Source organism: Bubalus kerabau, chromosome 9 (genome assembly GCF_029407905.1).
Source record: "Bubalus kerabau isolate K-KA32 ecotype Philippines breed swamp buffalo chromosome 9, PCC_UOA_SB_1v2, whole genome shotgun sequence".
Lineage (NCBI taxonomy): Eukaryota > Metazoa > Chordata > Mammalia > Artiodactyla > Bovidae > Bubalus > Bubalus kerabau.
Genome location: NC_073632.1, coordinates 83,918,371 through 83,930,736, shown reverse-complemented (window position 1 = coordinate 83,930,736; position 12,366 = coordinate 83,918,371). Strand labels below are relative to the sequence as shown.

At 43.7% G+C, this 12,366-nt stretch overlaps 1 long non-coding RNA gene across 3 annotated transcripts in view; it reads left to right on the top strand.

Moving 5' to 3' along the window:
* LOC129619451 (uncharacterized) overlaps window positions 1-12,366 on the top strand; it is a 55,605-nt gene that overhangs the window by 20,210 nt on the left and 23,029 nt on the right. For all 3 annotated transcript variants that reach the window (XR_008697881.1, XR_008697880.1, XR_008697882.1), the window contains exon 2: window positions 10,451-10,599. This is a non-coding gene — a long non-coding RNA (uncharacterized LOC129619451). The remainder of the gene's footprint in view (window positions 1-10,450; window positions 10,600-12,366) is intronic.

Sequence of the window (12,366 nt, the reverse complement as noted above, 5' to 3'; positions counted from 1 at the left end):
TGAAAGGGTTAGTCACTCAGTCTTGTCCAACTCTTTGTAAGAATACTGGAGGGGATAGCCATGCCCTTCTTCAGGGGATCTTCCTGACCCAGGGATCGAACTCATGTCTCCTGCATTGCAGGCAGATTCTTTACAGTCTGAGCCACCAGGGAAGCCCCCTTAGTGTACTTACCACTTAGGAATTTACAAGAGTTTCAGGAGCTCTGTGCCAGGAACCAGGACAAAGCCAAAGATGTATTTCTTATTAGAAATCACAGCATCACATCTGGGTGATGGAAACTTCTGCCTTTAGCTAATTCCCAAGGCTGAATTTACCATCAACAACAGGAAGGTCTCCAGCATCCCCAGGGTCTCCTAAGAGCTCCTCCCTCCAGTTCCCAGGGCTGACGCACCCCCTCCCTAGAGATGGAGGCTGGCACCATGGAGGACCACAGTCATCAGAGCTCATTTCCCCAGAGGCCCTGTTGCTTATGTTCTCTGGCTACATTTCCTCATTTTGAATTAGGGAGAGTAACAGATGTTTTATAGAGTGGGCGTAAAACCTGGAAACGTAAAGATTAGTTTTCTTTCCCTTTTCCTTTTTTCAGAGCACACCAAAATCACTTTGAATGGCTTTCCCCAAACCACAAAGGCATAGAGTGGAACATTGAAAGCTTCTGAACAAAGAGAACCACAGAACTCAGGGTAAACTCCCAAAGCACAGAGTAAAAGCTCATGCTTTCACTAAGGGGCTTCCCTGGTGGCTCAGATGGTAAAGAATCTGCCTGCAGTGCAGGAGATCCAGGTTCCATCTGTGGGGAAGATTCCCTGGAGTAGGAAATGGCAACCCACTCCAGTATTCTTGCCTGGAGAATCCCATGGACAGAGGAGTCTGGCGGGCTACAGTCCATGAGGTCACAGAGTCAGACACAGCTGATCAACTAACACCTTCACTTTCACTAAGGAGGCATCAGGGACCAGACTTACACTCATCCTCCAAACCCTTATCACATCCAATGTTTATACCAAAGGTAGTGGCCATCTCTCCATCTTTCCTCTCAGAGAGTCCTTGGAACTGCTTGTCAGGATAACAGGATTCTGATTCCAGGACTGCCATTAGACAAGCCACAGGATCATCCAGCCTTGCTGGGTGGGCCTGTTTCTCCCTGGAAGGCACCCTAGAGTCTTCCTCACTCTAAAGTCTGATCTTATCTCACTGTTGCTGTGAACCACATTCAGAGGCAGGTTAAATCAATATCCCTGAGCATTACTATGCAGCAAGAAAAATGCCCCAGAGCTTCTACTCTCTTGTAACAGGAAAAACAGAGATGAAACAATGAATGATCAGCATTAGGATTGTTACAAAAGGAGAAGTACAAGTGCATGTAGACGGGGAACCCACCTAGTGAGAGAATGCACAGTGCTCGAATCAGAAGACAGCACATGCAGATGGACACAGGGGCCTAGGGCAGTACACAGGGATCATATCCATGTTGGTGATTTCAGACTGTAATCTGAGGACAAAGGGAGCCAACGAAGGACATTAAGGATAGACATATGATCAGATAAGAATTTTAAAGAGATACAGTATGGCTGTGTGTGTGTGTGATGGATGTGAGAAGGCTGCTGCTGCTAAGTTGCTTTAGTCGTGTCCGACTCTGTGCGACCCCATAGACGGCAGCCCACCAGGCTCCCCCAACCCTGGGATTCTCCAGACAAGAACACTGCAGTGGGTTGCCATTTCCTTCTCCAACGCATGAAAGTGAAAAGTGAAAGGGAAGTCACTCAGTCGTGTCCGACCCTCAGCGACTCCTTGGACTGCAGCCTACCAGGCTCCTCCATCCATGGGATTTGCCAGGCAAGAGTACTGGAGTGGGGTGCCATCGCCTTCTCTGTGAGAAGGCTGGGGGTAGGCAAATAGATGAGTGAATTTCATTTTGGACCTGCTCAGCTTGAGATCCTAGCATCATCTGCAGGGTACATCTCTTTAGAAAGAAAGAAAGTGTGCTCAGTCCTGTCCGACTCTTTGCGACCCCATGTACTGCAGCCTACCAGGCTCCTCCGTCCATGGGATTTTCCAGACAAGTGTACTGGAGTGGGGTACCATCGCCTTCTCCGGTGAGAAGGCTGAGGGTGGGCAAATAGATTAGTGAATTTCATTTTGGACCTGCTCAGCTTGAGGTCCTAGCATCATCTGTGGGGTACATCTCTTTAGAGCTTTCATTAAATACCACCCTTGTATTTTGTGTAACTCCCCTGATACAACAAGTCAATAGACATTTGTATGGTTTCATTGAGCAAATACTTTTGACCTTTAAATAATTTTAAATAAATAATTTTGACCTTCAAAAGTCTCACGCTAACTTTTCTATATTGTTTTGTGCCTGTCCCAGAGTATCTGGCTTTGGGTTGCTTATCTAGGTTAACATCATTATCATGACTTTGGGCAGTTCCCCTACATTAATATTGTAGATCTTGAATCTACATGGATGACTTGGTACAAAATAATTCTGAATACTCGAAACCTGCTAAGTTCCTTCTAAAGAGCTAAAATGTGCCATAGGCCTATGGACAGGTTATTATTATTATTATTTTTTTCCTATACTCAAGAATTTTCAAGACTCATTTGATAATAATAAATTTGCCTCCTTTCTTAGGAGAAATCACAGGCTTTGGGAAAAAGGAGGGTTGTGGGAATTGAGGGGGCCTTAGCTTTAGGTTCTGGCTCGTAAATCGTGAGGTAAGATGAATGACACTGAGTCTCAGTTACTAGAGGTTGTGTATTTGTAGGTATTTCAATTATTCAGAAATCTGCATTTATTTGATTGGCTGAATATCTCAATTCACCACGAGATGGCAGCACAAAGTTAATTTTTTAAAAGTAGATGACTCTCTAGCGCTCACGTAGAAAGAGGACTAGAAAGGAACCATAATAGGTCTTTTCTTCTTGATCTTATAGTTGAAAAGAAAGGAAGAAAGAAATATAGAATAAAGTGACAAAGGAGAAAAAAGAAAAGAATGAGGGAGGAGAGATCATGAAAAAGGAAAGCAAAAGAACAAAGAGAAAACATTTCACAAACATTCAGCTAGAATACATTTAACGAAAGAAAAGAACCAAGCCACCAATGTAGGAAATTTCCGAGAGAGGAAACCAGTGTTATAACCACATTTATTCGCAGCCTCGATGTGTGAGTATAAGATAGACATTTGACCTTCTTATAAAAGCAGTTATGTCTTTGGGAAACTATGAGAATGAATTTACATTTGCAAAGGGTTCTGATCCAGTTAAGTCAGGCTTACATTAGCATAATGATCAGCTTGGATTCAAGACTGTTTCATCTAGCACCCTTCATAGAGGTCTTTCATGTTGGTTTCCATATTTGTGTGGCGAAATAGGAGACATTATTCAAGAAGAGGATACCCAGAAACACGTTGGCAGCCGTGTCCTGAGGCACTGGAAATGGAAAGGGTGCCACGAGTTCAGTGATCCTAGAAGCCCCTGAGCTGGGAATCCTTTCATTCTTTGTCTCTCCATGGACCAGCCACCGCTTACTCAATCTTCTGTTGATCTCTTCCAGCTTCTTGCTCTCTCCCCATCTTGTGAATTTGGAATAGCAGAGAGTTCAAGAAAGGGAGTGATCTTAAGTATGGTGATTGCCTCATTCTTAGATTGAGGTTTTTTTTTTTTAAACCTTGGCACTAATGACATTTGAGGCTGGATAATTCTTTTTTGGGGGGATGAGAGTGTGGGGTATTCAGCAGCATCTTTGCCACATACCACTAGATGCCTAGAACACCCCCACCCCAAGCTGTGACATCCCAAATGTCTCCAAATATTGCCAAGGGTTGTCCTGGGGAGTAAATCTGTCTCCACCTCCCCATTTGAGGGCCATGGGCTTAAGATAAACTCTAATGACAAAAATGAGGAAATCCTTTGTCTCGCTGTCCTGTTTAAGGGCAAAACTCATATTGAATCATCAGAGAAATGTGTGTTTTTCAAATCTCTGTTAGAGTTTTCCAAATTTGAAATTGGGCAAAAATGCCTTTGTTAGAGTCAGGATAGTGTTCTCTACATGAGACAAATCAACAAATACTTATTATGATTATTCTGTTGCATAAGACATATACCAGGCACTGTAGGGCATACAAAACAGCAAAAGAATTTTTATAAAAATGAAAACAATGCTGGTGAATACTTACAATGTGCCAAACACTTTTTCTATCCTTTGCAAACATCTGTTTTCTATTCATTTCCTTTAAACCCTGCAAGTTCTCTATCAAGAAATATTATTTGCATTTTATAGGTGAAACTGAGATTGAGAAAAAGTTCAGTCACTAGCTCTATGTCACATTAATGGTAGGCGACAAAGACCAGTCTTTCTAACACCAAGGACTGTGTGTACTCTTGTCCCAGACACTAACCCTTGAGGAGCTTACAGTCTAGTTGGGAGAACAATGTATATATACACAGGAAAGACGTCTAACGTCATAAGGTGGTAGATGATCTATGCCAAAAGCCATAAAAACTACAGGACACGTGGCTGTAGACTAGAGTGATCTGAGAAACTATTAGAATGTGTTGAGTGTTAATCTGTATGTCATGAAAGAGTGGGACATGAGGGAGATGGATTAGGAAGATGGGCAGGGGTAGGTTCCATTCTATGAGACGGCAATCTTCTGAGAGCAGTTAAGACTGTGAAAGGGTGTTGAGAGCATAGGGTACAGATGGCTAAATGGAGTGGAAGATCCATGCTGAGTAAGGGAGATAATACAGGTTGGAAAGGGCAGCTGGCAACAGTATCAGAGGGCCTTGAATATAATCCAGAAATAATAAACTAAAGGCCAAAATAATAGATTTTGTTAAGTTCAGAGTTGTGAAAATTGAGAAATTTGGGAAAAGATGAGATTTCTAACATTCCTGCATGTGGTGATATTGATTCTACATTCCTGTCTCAATTCTTGGCTGAAGCCAAGGAAGGCTTGCTGTTTTTAATGGGCTCTGGGCTCCCCAGTTCTGCAAAATCCACACCACACTCTATTACCCTTGCTTTACTTCACTATCTGCTTAACGCCTAAAAGCAGTGGAATTTGCACCTAAATTTAGAAAAGGGTTTTCTCAAAATTTAACCTGATATAACCAATTAAAGTTGCCTATTTCTTCTAATGGTCCAATCCTCCATTCAGCCTTTTCCCATACACCCAAAGACCGCCATTAGAGCGTACTTTCCTCCCTGTCTCCCCCATTGCCCTCACCGCTCGCTGTGTCGCCTTCTCCCAGAGCTGTGCACTGTTAACCTCCCGCTGTCGTTGTTCAGCGCTGGAGTTGATGTGGACTTTCACATCTTCGTAAACTTGTGCGTGAACCTGTGTACCCCAGCAATGCTGCCACTTCCTTTACTTTGCCTGGTTTATGACAACTCACATAGCAACGAATATTTTTACTATGTTCTAGGCACTGTGTTCGGAGAAGGCAATGGCACCCCACTCCAGTACTCTTGCCTGGAAAATCCAGTGGAGGGAGGAGCCTGGTGGTGGGCTGCAGTCCATGGGGTCGCTAGAGTTGGACACGACTGAGCGACTTCACTTTCACTTTTCACTTTCATGCATTGGAGAAGGAAATGGCAACCCACTCCAGTGTCCTTGCCTGGAGAATCCCAGGGACGTGGAAGCCTGGTGGGCTGCCGTCTATGGGGTCGCACAGAGTCGGACACGACTGAAGCGACTTAGCAGCAGCAGCAGCAGACGCTGTGTTATGAATGTGGACTATCACTACGTAACAGAAAGGGAGCAAGAGGATTTATATGCTAATAGCAGAGACAGACAGCAATGAACAGAATAAGTACATTTTATGCATTTGAAAATGATATTTATGAAGGGAAAAAAATAGTAGAGTGGAATTAGAAGTCTGGCAAAGGGGATTCCCTGCTGGCTCAGACGATAAAGAATCTGTCTGCAATGTGGGAGACCCAGGTTTGATCCCTGGGTTGGGAAGATCCCCTGGAGAAGGAAATGGCAACCCACTCCCATATTCTTGCCTGGAGAAAGACTTGAAAGAGATTGTTGTGGGAAATGGCTGTGATGTAGTAGGAGCATTCAAGTACCAGGCAAGCTCTTCTGTTATGGAACAGAAAGGCTCACAGGTCAAATTAAACGGCTCAAATCATACAGATTGTTGAATCAGCCTAACACATAACACATGGAGAGTAGCAAGAGGGAAGAGAGGAAAGAGCTGGTGTAGGTTGGCATACTTAGGATGTTGTGTAAGCAGGTGGATGGTGCACTAGATGAATCCTGGGTTGTGCAATGTTAATATATTCTCTCTCTCTCTCTCTCTCTCTCACACACACACACGTACCAGCCTTCTCACTGAGTTAAGTTATAGGACCAGATTTGAACTTAACCTGTAGCTCAACAGAGAGAAAATGTCTGGGGACCAATAACAATTGCTCTATCAGAGGGAATCGAGGCCAACCACTCCTGCCTATAGCTGTGGTTCATGTATGAGCCTGTTGAGCAGCCATGAGCTTTTCCTGGTTCTCTTGGGTGGAGCACATGTGGAGTCAGACTGGGGACCATATATCCCCAAGGGAAGGCCAATTTGAGATGAACATAGCTGTTCACCTGGGGATGACATGATCAGGACTTTCCTATTTGGTCCTTCCATCATTTTCTTTCTAGAAGCAGCACTCTTGTTTATTCCATGCTTGTAAAATCATATATTTCACTCATTATGTTTACCTTTGACATGTCTCATAGGATATTTACTTACAATATTTAACATATCTTTGGAGTTTTATCCATCCCATTGTTTTTCTCACCTTTGGAAGCAGAAGTGAAAATTCTAGCCAGGAGGATACCAGGAGAGAGTGATGGTTGGTGTGCCTGGTATGTTTCCAGGACAGCAGGAAGAGGTGGCTGGGGTGGAGGGGGCAGGTGAGTGGAGATTAGCAGGAGGGGAGGGCAGATTTTGCTGGGCGGTGGCCATTGTAAGCACTCCGTCTGTAATACCAGCACAACTCCATCCTTCACCGAATTCTACTGTGAACTCTCTTTTTCCATCCTCTAGGGATTACCCGTTACTCACACAGAGGAGGGAAATCACAGTAATGCAGCGTCATGTAGGCTGGAGAGAGTTTCAAAAAGAGGTCAACTGTGTCAGCTGTCCCTGAAAGGACTTTGATAAACAATAGACCACGGGGGAGTGGAGGGATGATGAGAATGGGGTAAAAGAAAAGGCCATTTGAATTAGCAATAAAGATGTCATTGGTGACCTTCAAGAGACAGGTTTCGATGAAACAGCCAGGGCAGAGGCTGAGCGTAGTGTTACAGAGGAAGCTGTGGGGAGGAAATGGATGTACTGCTTCCTCAGGCCTGGTGACCTTTGTGCCTCACGCTTGCTGATATGAGAAAGCGCACCCTCTCCTCCAAGGACTGTGGCCCAGGCTGCGAGCACTTCCCAGCAGAGCCCCACAAACCCAGTTCCCATGTATCAGCCTGCTGATTAATGTATTTCCAGCAAAGTCTACCAGATTCTTTGAAAGGTCTTTGAGGTTGCTCACTGAAGTAAATCCTTTTACTCACTATTTTTGTTTGAATATGAGAGGAGTGAATGATGAGATTAATAATTCTACCTGATTGTTTCTAGGACTTAAAAATCTGTCATTCTGGTTCCAGAGCTTATCTGCACGTCTCTCCCTCCATCCCTCCTCCATCCCTCTATCATTTCTACATCCAACCCTCCATCCATCTCTCTATCCCTCCACCCATTCTCCCTTCCTCCCTCCTTCCATCCTTCTATCTTTCCATTCATCTGTCCTCTTCTTGATAGCTATCTCCTGTGAAAGGCAGGATTTTTTTTTTTATCTACAAGTTTGCTTTGTCCACCTGACCCTGGATCTCAGTCCCCCCCAAACCCTTCTCTCATCCTCCTCACTCTCCCCCAGACAACGTGCAGATCAGTGAATTCCTTTTTAGTTCTGATCTCTAATCTCTCCCTGCATTGAATAAACCCAAATTCTTTCTGTCTTCAAAAATACCACTTCTACCCTTGCTGTCCATCTGTAGCTATCATCCTAGGTCTCTTATTAGCTGAGAACCAAGTCCCCTGAATGCCACATCTGCACAAGATTGTATCTGCCCTTGTCTCTCCACTAAAAGTGATGTCCAGACGTACCCATGTCACCTCCTGATACCATTACGTCTTTATATTTGTTTTTGAAATTGTCTATTTTCTTTTCTGTCTCACTCAATACTTTAAGTTACCTGAAAGCAAGATTGTTTCATAGTTACTGCTATCCCCAGCATCTAGACACCTATGGCATAGATCAGGCGTTCAATATTTTTTGAAAGAATGAATCAATGAATGAATGAATGAGTCCTGTCTGTGACTTTTTTCACATGTGACTCAGCTAACCATGTCCTCCTTTTAAAAAACCACTCTTCTATTAGTTGCTAGGGGAATTATTCTCCCTGGCTTTCATTCTAACCTCTGTCAGTTGTTCTGTGGCTTCATATCTTTAAATGATGCACTTTCTTGGGGGTCGGTTAGTTCCTTTCATTTTTTTTTTTAAATTGGAGTATAGTTGCTTTACAAGGTCATGTTAATTTCTGCTGAACAACAAGGTGAATCAGCCATATGTGTACATATATCCCCTCCCTCTTGAGTCCCCCTCCCAACCTCACCCCTCTAGGTTGTCACAGAGCACAGAGCTGAGCTCCCTGTACTATTCAGCAAGTTCTCACTAGCTATTTTCCACATGGTAGTGTATATGTGTCAACGCTAGTCTCCCAATTCGTCCTCCCCTCCCCTCCCCTCTCCCCACTGTGTCTGCATGTCTGTTCTCTATGTCTGTGTTTCCATTCCTGCCCTGCAAATAGGTTCAGCTGTACCATTTTTCTAGATTCCCTTCAGGGATCACAGCCTTGTGGAGAAGGGGCTTGTGTAACTCAATGAAGCTATGAGCCATGCTGTGCCGGCTTCCTAAGGTCCATTTGACTTCACACTCCAGGATGTCTGGTGTTAATATACAATAGTTGTTTTTCTTTTTCTGACTTACTTCGCTCTGTAGGACAGACTCCAGGTCCATGTTCCTTTCTTAGCAATGTTTATTTTACCTGGGCAAGCGCACCTGCAGCTTTAACTACAACCTTATCTGTACCTCCCATGCTGATCTCCCGTTGTTCTTCAGACCTGTGTATCTAACTGCCTTCTGATTATCTCCATTTAACCATTTCGTGGGGACCTCAAGTTTATAAGGTGAAACACTGGACTCATAACTCCTGCCGTAGTGATGATATAGGATCCACTTATTCATGAAAGCCAGAAATATGGAAATTTTCCTAGATAGTCTCATTTGATCAGATGGTCATTCCTTTAGATAAGTCTTACAAGAAATACCTGAAATGTGTCCTCTGTCATTTTTGGTGTTATGAGTGAGATATGAAGTTTTGGGGGCAGAAATAGGGAGTCCTGCCCTCTTTCTCCTGAAACCCCTCCACACACACACACAGAGTCAGCGAGCCCTGGGTCTGAGCATGTACACACAGAGCTGTGATCAGAATCAGGATGTTGCAAACACTTTCAGGGCTTCCAGTCACCGGTGAGACAAAGCTGTTAGTCTCCCCTCTGCCAGTAGAGATGAGACATTGGGGAAGGAGTGCTGAAAGCTAGGGTAGGACTCACATTAATGGCTTCCCCCCCACGCCTCCCACTCCCATCTGAGAAACTTCTCCCTCAAACAGAATAAAATAAAACAGAAGAAAAAGTGATGAAAAGGAACTAAAAAATATTTTGATTGGGGCAATTCCAACCACATATTTCAAAATTGCTGGGTAACTTCCCTCTCTCTATTTCACTGTGCTGAGCATCCCTCCACAAAGACTTGTCATTTCAGAATTGGAGGGTGTTGCCTTTTCTCGGCATCATTTTAATACAAGTTTATCAAATATCTGACACCCCAAGGCACTAACCATACTGTAGATGCATGAGCTAGGACAGCAGAGAGGTGGTGGGGACAGAGATAGGACAGAAGAGAGGTGGTGGGGACAGAGCTGGATCCAGGGAGAGATCCCCTGACTTCCTGGACTTAGACGGGGTCACCAGGTCCTTTAGTGCCACATTATCTGTGACATTTGAACTTACTCATGGTGATACTTCTTTACCACGATATTACTCCTCTCATTCCAGTTCTAGGAAGTGGCCTGGATAGGAGTTGCCACTGAAACACCAGAAGGGGGAAGCTTCAGATAATTTTAGAAGGTTTGGGCTTACTGAAGGCAAAAGGAAACAACTCAAGGATTTTAAGCAGGAGAGTGATTGGATCAGTATAGTGTTGGAAATAATATAAGTAGCCAATATTTATTAGTGCTTATTATATACCAGACATTGTACCAAATGCTTCATATGGGTTATCTTACTTAATTTTAAAAGCAGCTCTGTGAATAAGTACTCTGCGTTTTCTTCTCTTTACAGATACTGAAATAAAGACCTAGAGGATCATTTGGTCAACTTCTCACAGATAAGAGGAGGAGAGATGGGATGCAACCCAGGTTCATTGGATCCAAGTCCATTTCAGCCATCACCCTAAGCCCAGAATCATAAAGAAGGAAATTCATAAGAAGGTATCTTTAGCATAGGTTGTTTTTTCCTTAGGTGAACCTCCACCATCCTTCGTAGTCTTGTTTTTTATAAAGCCACTTGCCTGTGTTGAAGCTACATGACAGTCATATCCAAATATGCCAGGCTCTCTCCTGTCTTTGAGCCCTGGTCCCCCTCAGGAAAGTGGCCACCATGGTGGGCACTCCTAGCCCTTCAAGACTTCCCAGTCACCACTTCCAGCATATCCTCTGACTACTCCTCTCCATTCCCTGGCCCTGTACTAGGGGTTAACACAGATACCCATTGATCTTCAAACTTCTTTACTTTGATACCTTAAAGTTACTTGAGAAAGTAAGTACTGCCATGTGTATCTTCAACTTGACATTCTGAAATTTGTTATTGGAAGCTTAAATAGCTGCAAAGGATGTTATTTCTTACATATTGTAAATACTAGGCTTTTAGGAATGAATTGTCACATGACTTTTTAAAACCTATCCAATGGAAAGCAAGTACCATATCATTTGGCATTCATTATCAGATTCATCAGAACTCTAATTCTAAACACTCTAGGTCAGTCTTTCCTTCCTATTCAACAAAGAAACATAACAGGAATTTTTAACAGGTGAATAGAAACAGTTGACTTGCTCAGTTGTAGGACAGAAGGATGGCAACCTACTCCAGTACTCTTGCCCAGAAAATCCCATGGACGGAGGAGCCTGGTAGGCTGCAGTCCATGGGGTCGCTAGGAGTCGCAGACGACTGAGCGACTTCCCTTTCACTTTTCACTTTCATGCATTGGAGAAGGAAATGGCAACCCACTCCAGTGTTCTTGCCTGGAGAATCCCAGGGACGGGGGAGCCTGGTGGGCTGCCGTCTCTGGGCTTGCACAGAGTCAGACACGACTGAAGTGACTTAGCAGTAGCAGCAGCAGGACAGAAGGAAAGAAAATATGGCCCAGGCTATGCTTTCAGAGCCTGGAAGCTCCAGGGGCGAAGGAGGTTTCCATCTAGCACAAGTGCATGGACATGGAAAAACTAACTTATAAAGTATTCTGATGCAGCATAGGCAGCAGTGTCTATTCTCTTTGTTCATTCTATAGCAGTGCATGCTATAAGAATTGGGTAAGATTTTTATAATAAGGTGTTGAATTTATTGGGTGAACATGGCCAATACTTTGGTCCCTCTATTATAAACATTTAAAGAAGGGCCCGTGTTATTAAATTTAGTTTTTGAGGTGGTGAAAGAGCCTGATTGCTTATCACTGGTGGTTAAAACCATCTTTTTTTCCCAAGAGGTAGTGTGTATGGTAGTCAGATAAAGGGCCTAGGAGTCTTGTTTTGTTTTTTGTTGCTGAGTAGTGTCTGACTCTTATAACCCCATGTACTCTAGCCTGCCAGGCTCCTCTGTCCATGAGATTTTCCAGACAAGAATACTGGAGTAGGTTGCCATTTCCTTCTCCAGGAGATCTTCCTGACACAGGGATCGAACTCGTGTCTCTTGCTTTGACAGCCAGATTCTTTACCACTGAGCCACCTTTGGAGTCTAAGAGATTTGAATTTAAGACTCACCATTTTATCTACTGTGGGAACTTGAGCAGCTAATCTGAGTTTTGCTTTTCTTGTCTCTGGAATGTTCATACCTGGGATTATAACCAAAGTTCAAATTCCTGGAAGAAAACCCAATTTGGATTAAGTGTTCTCATGGCTAGAGCACCAAGAATTGATTGCAGCAAGAAGCTGTCCCCATTTCTCATCCCAGATCCTGGGTCTCTTGCAGGGCCTACATCCTCA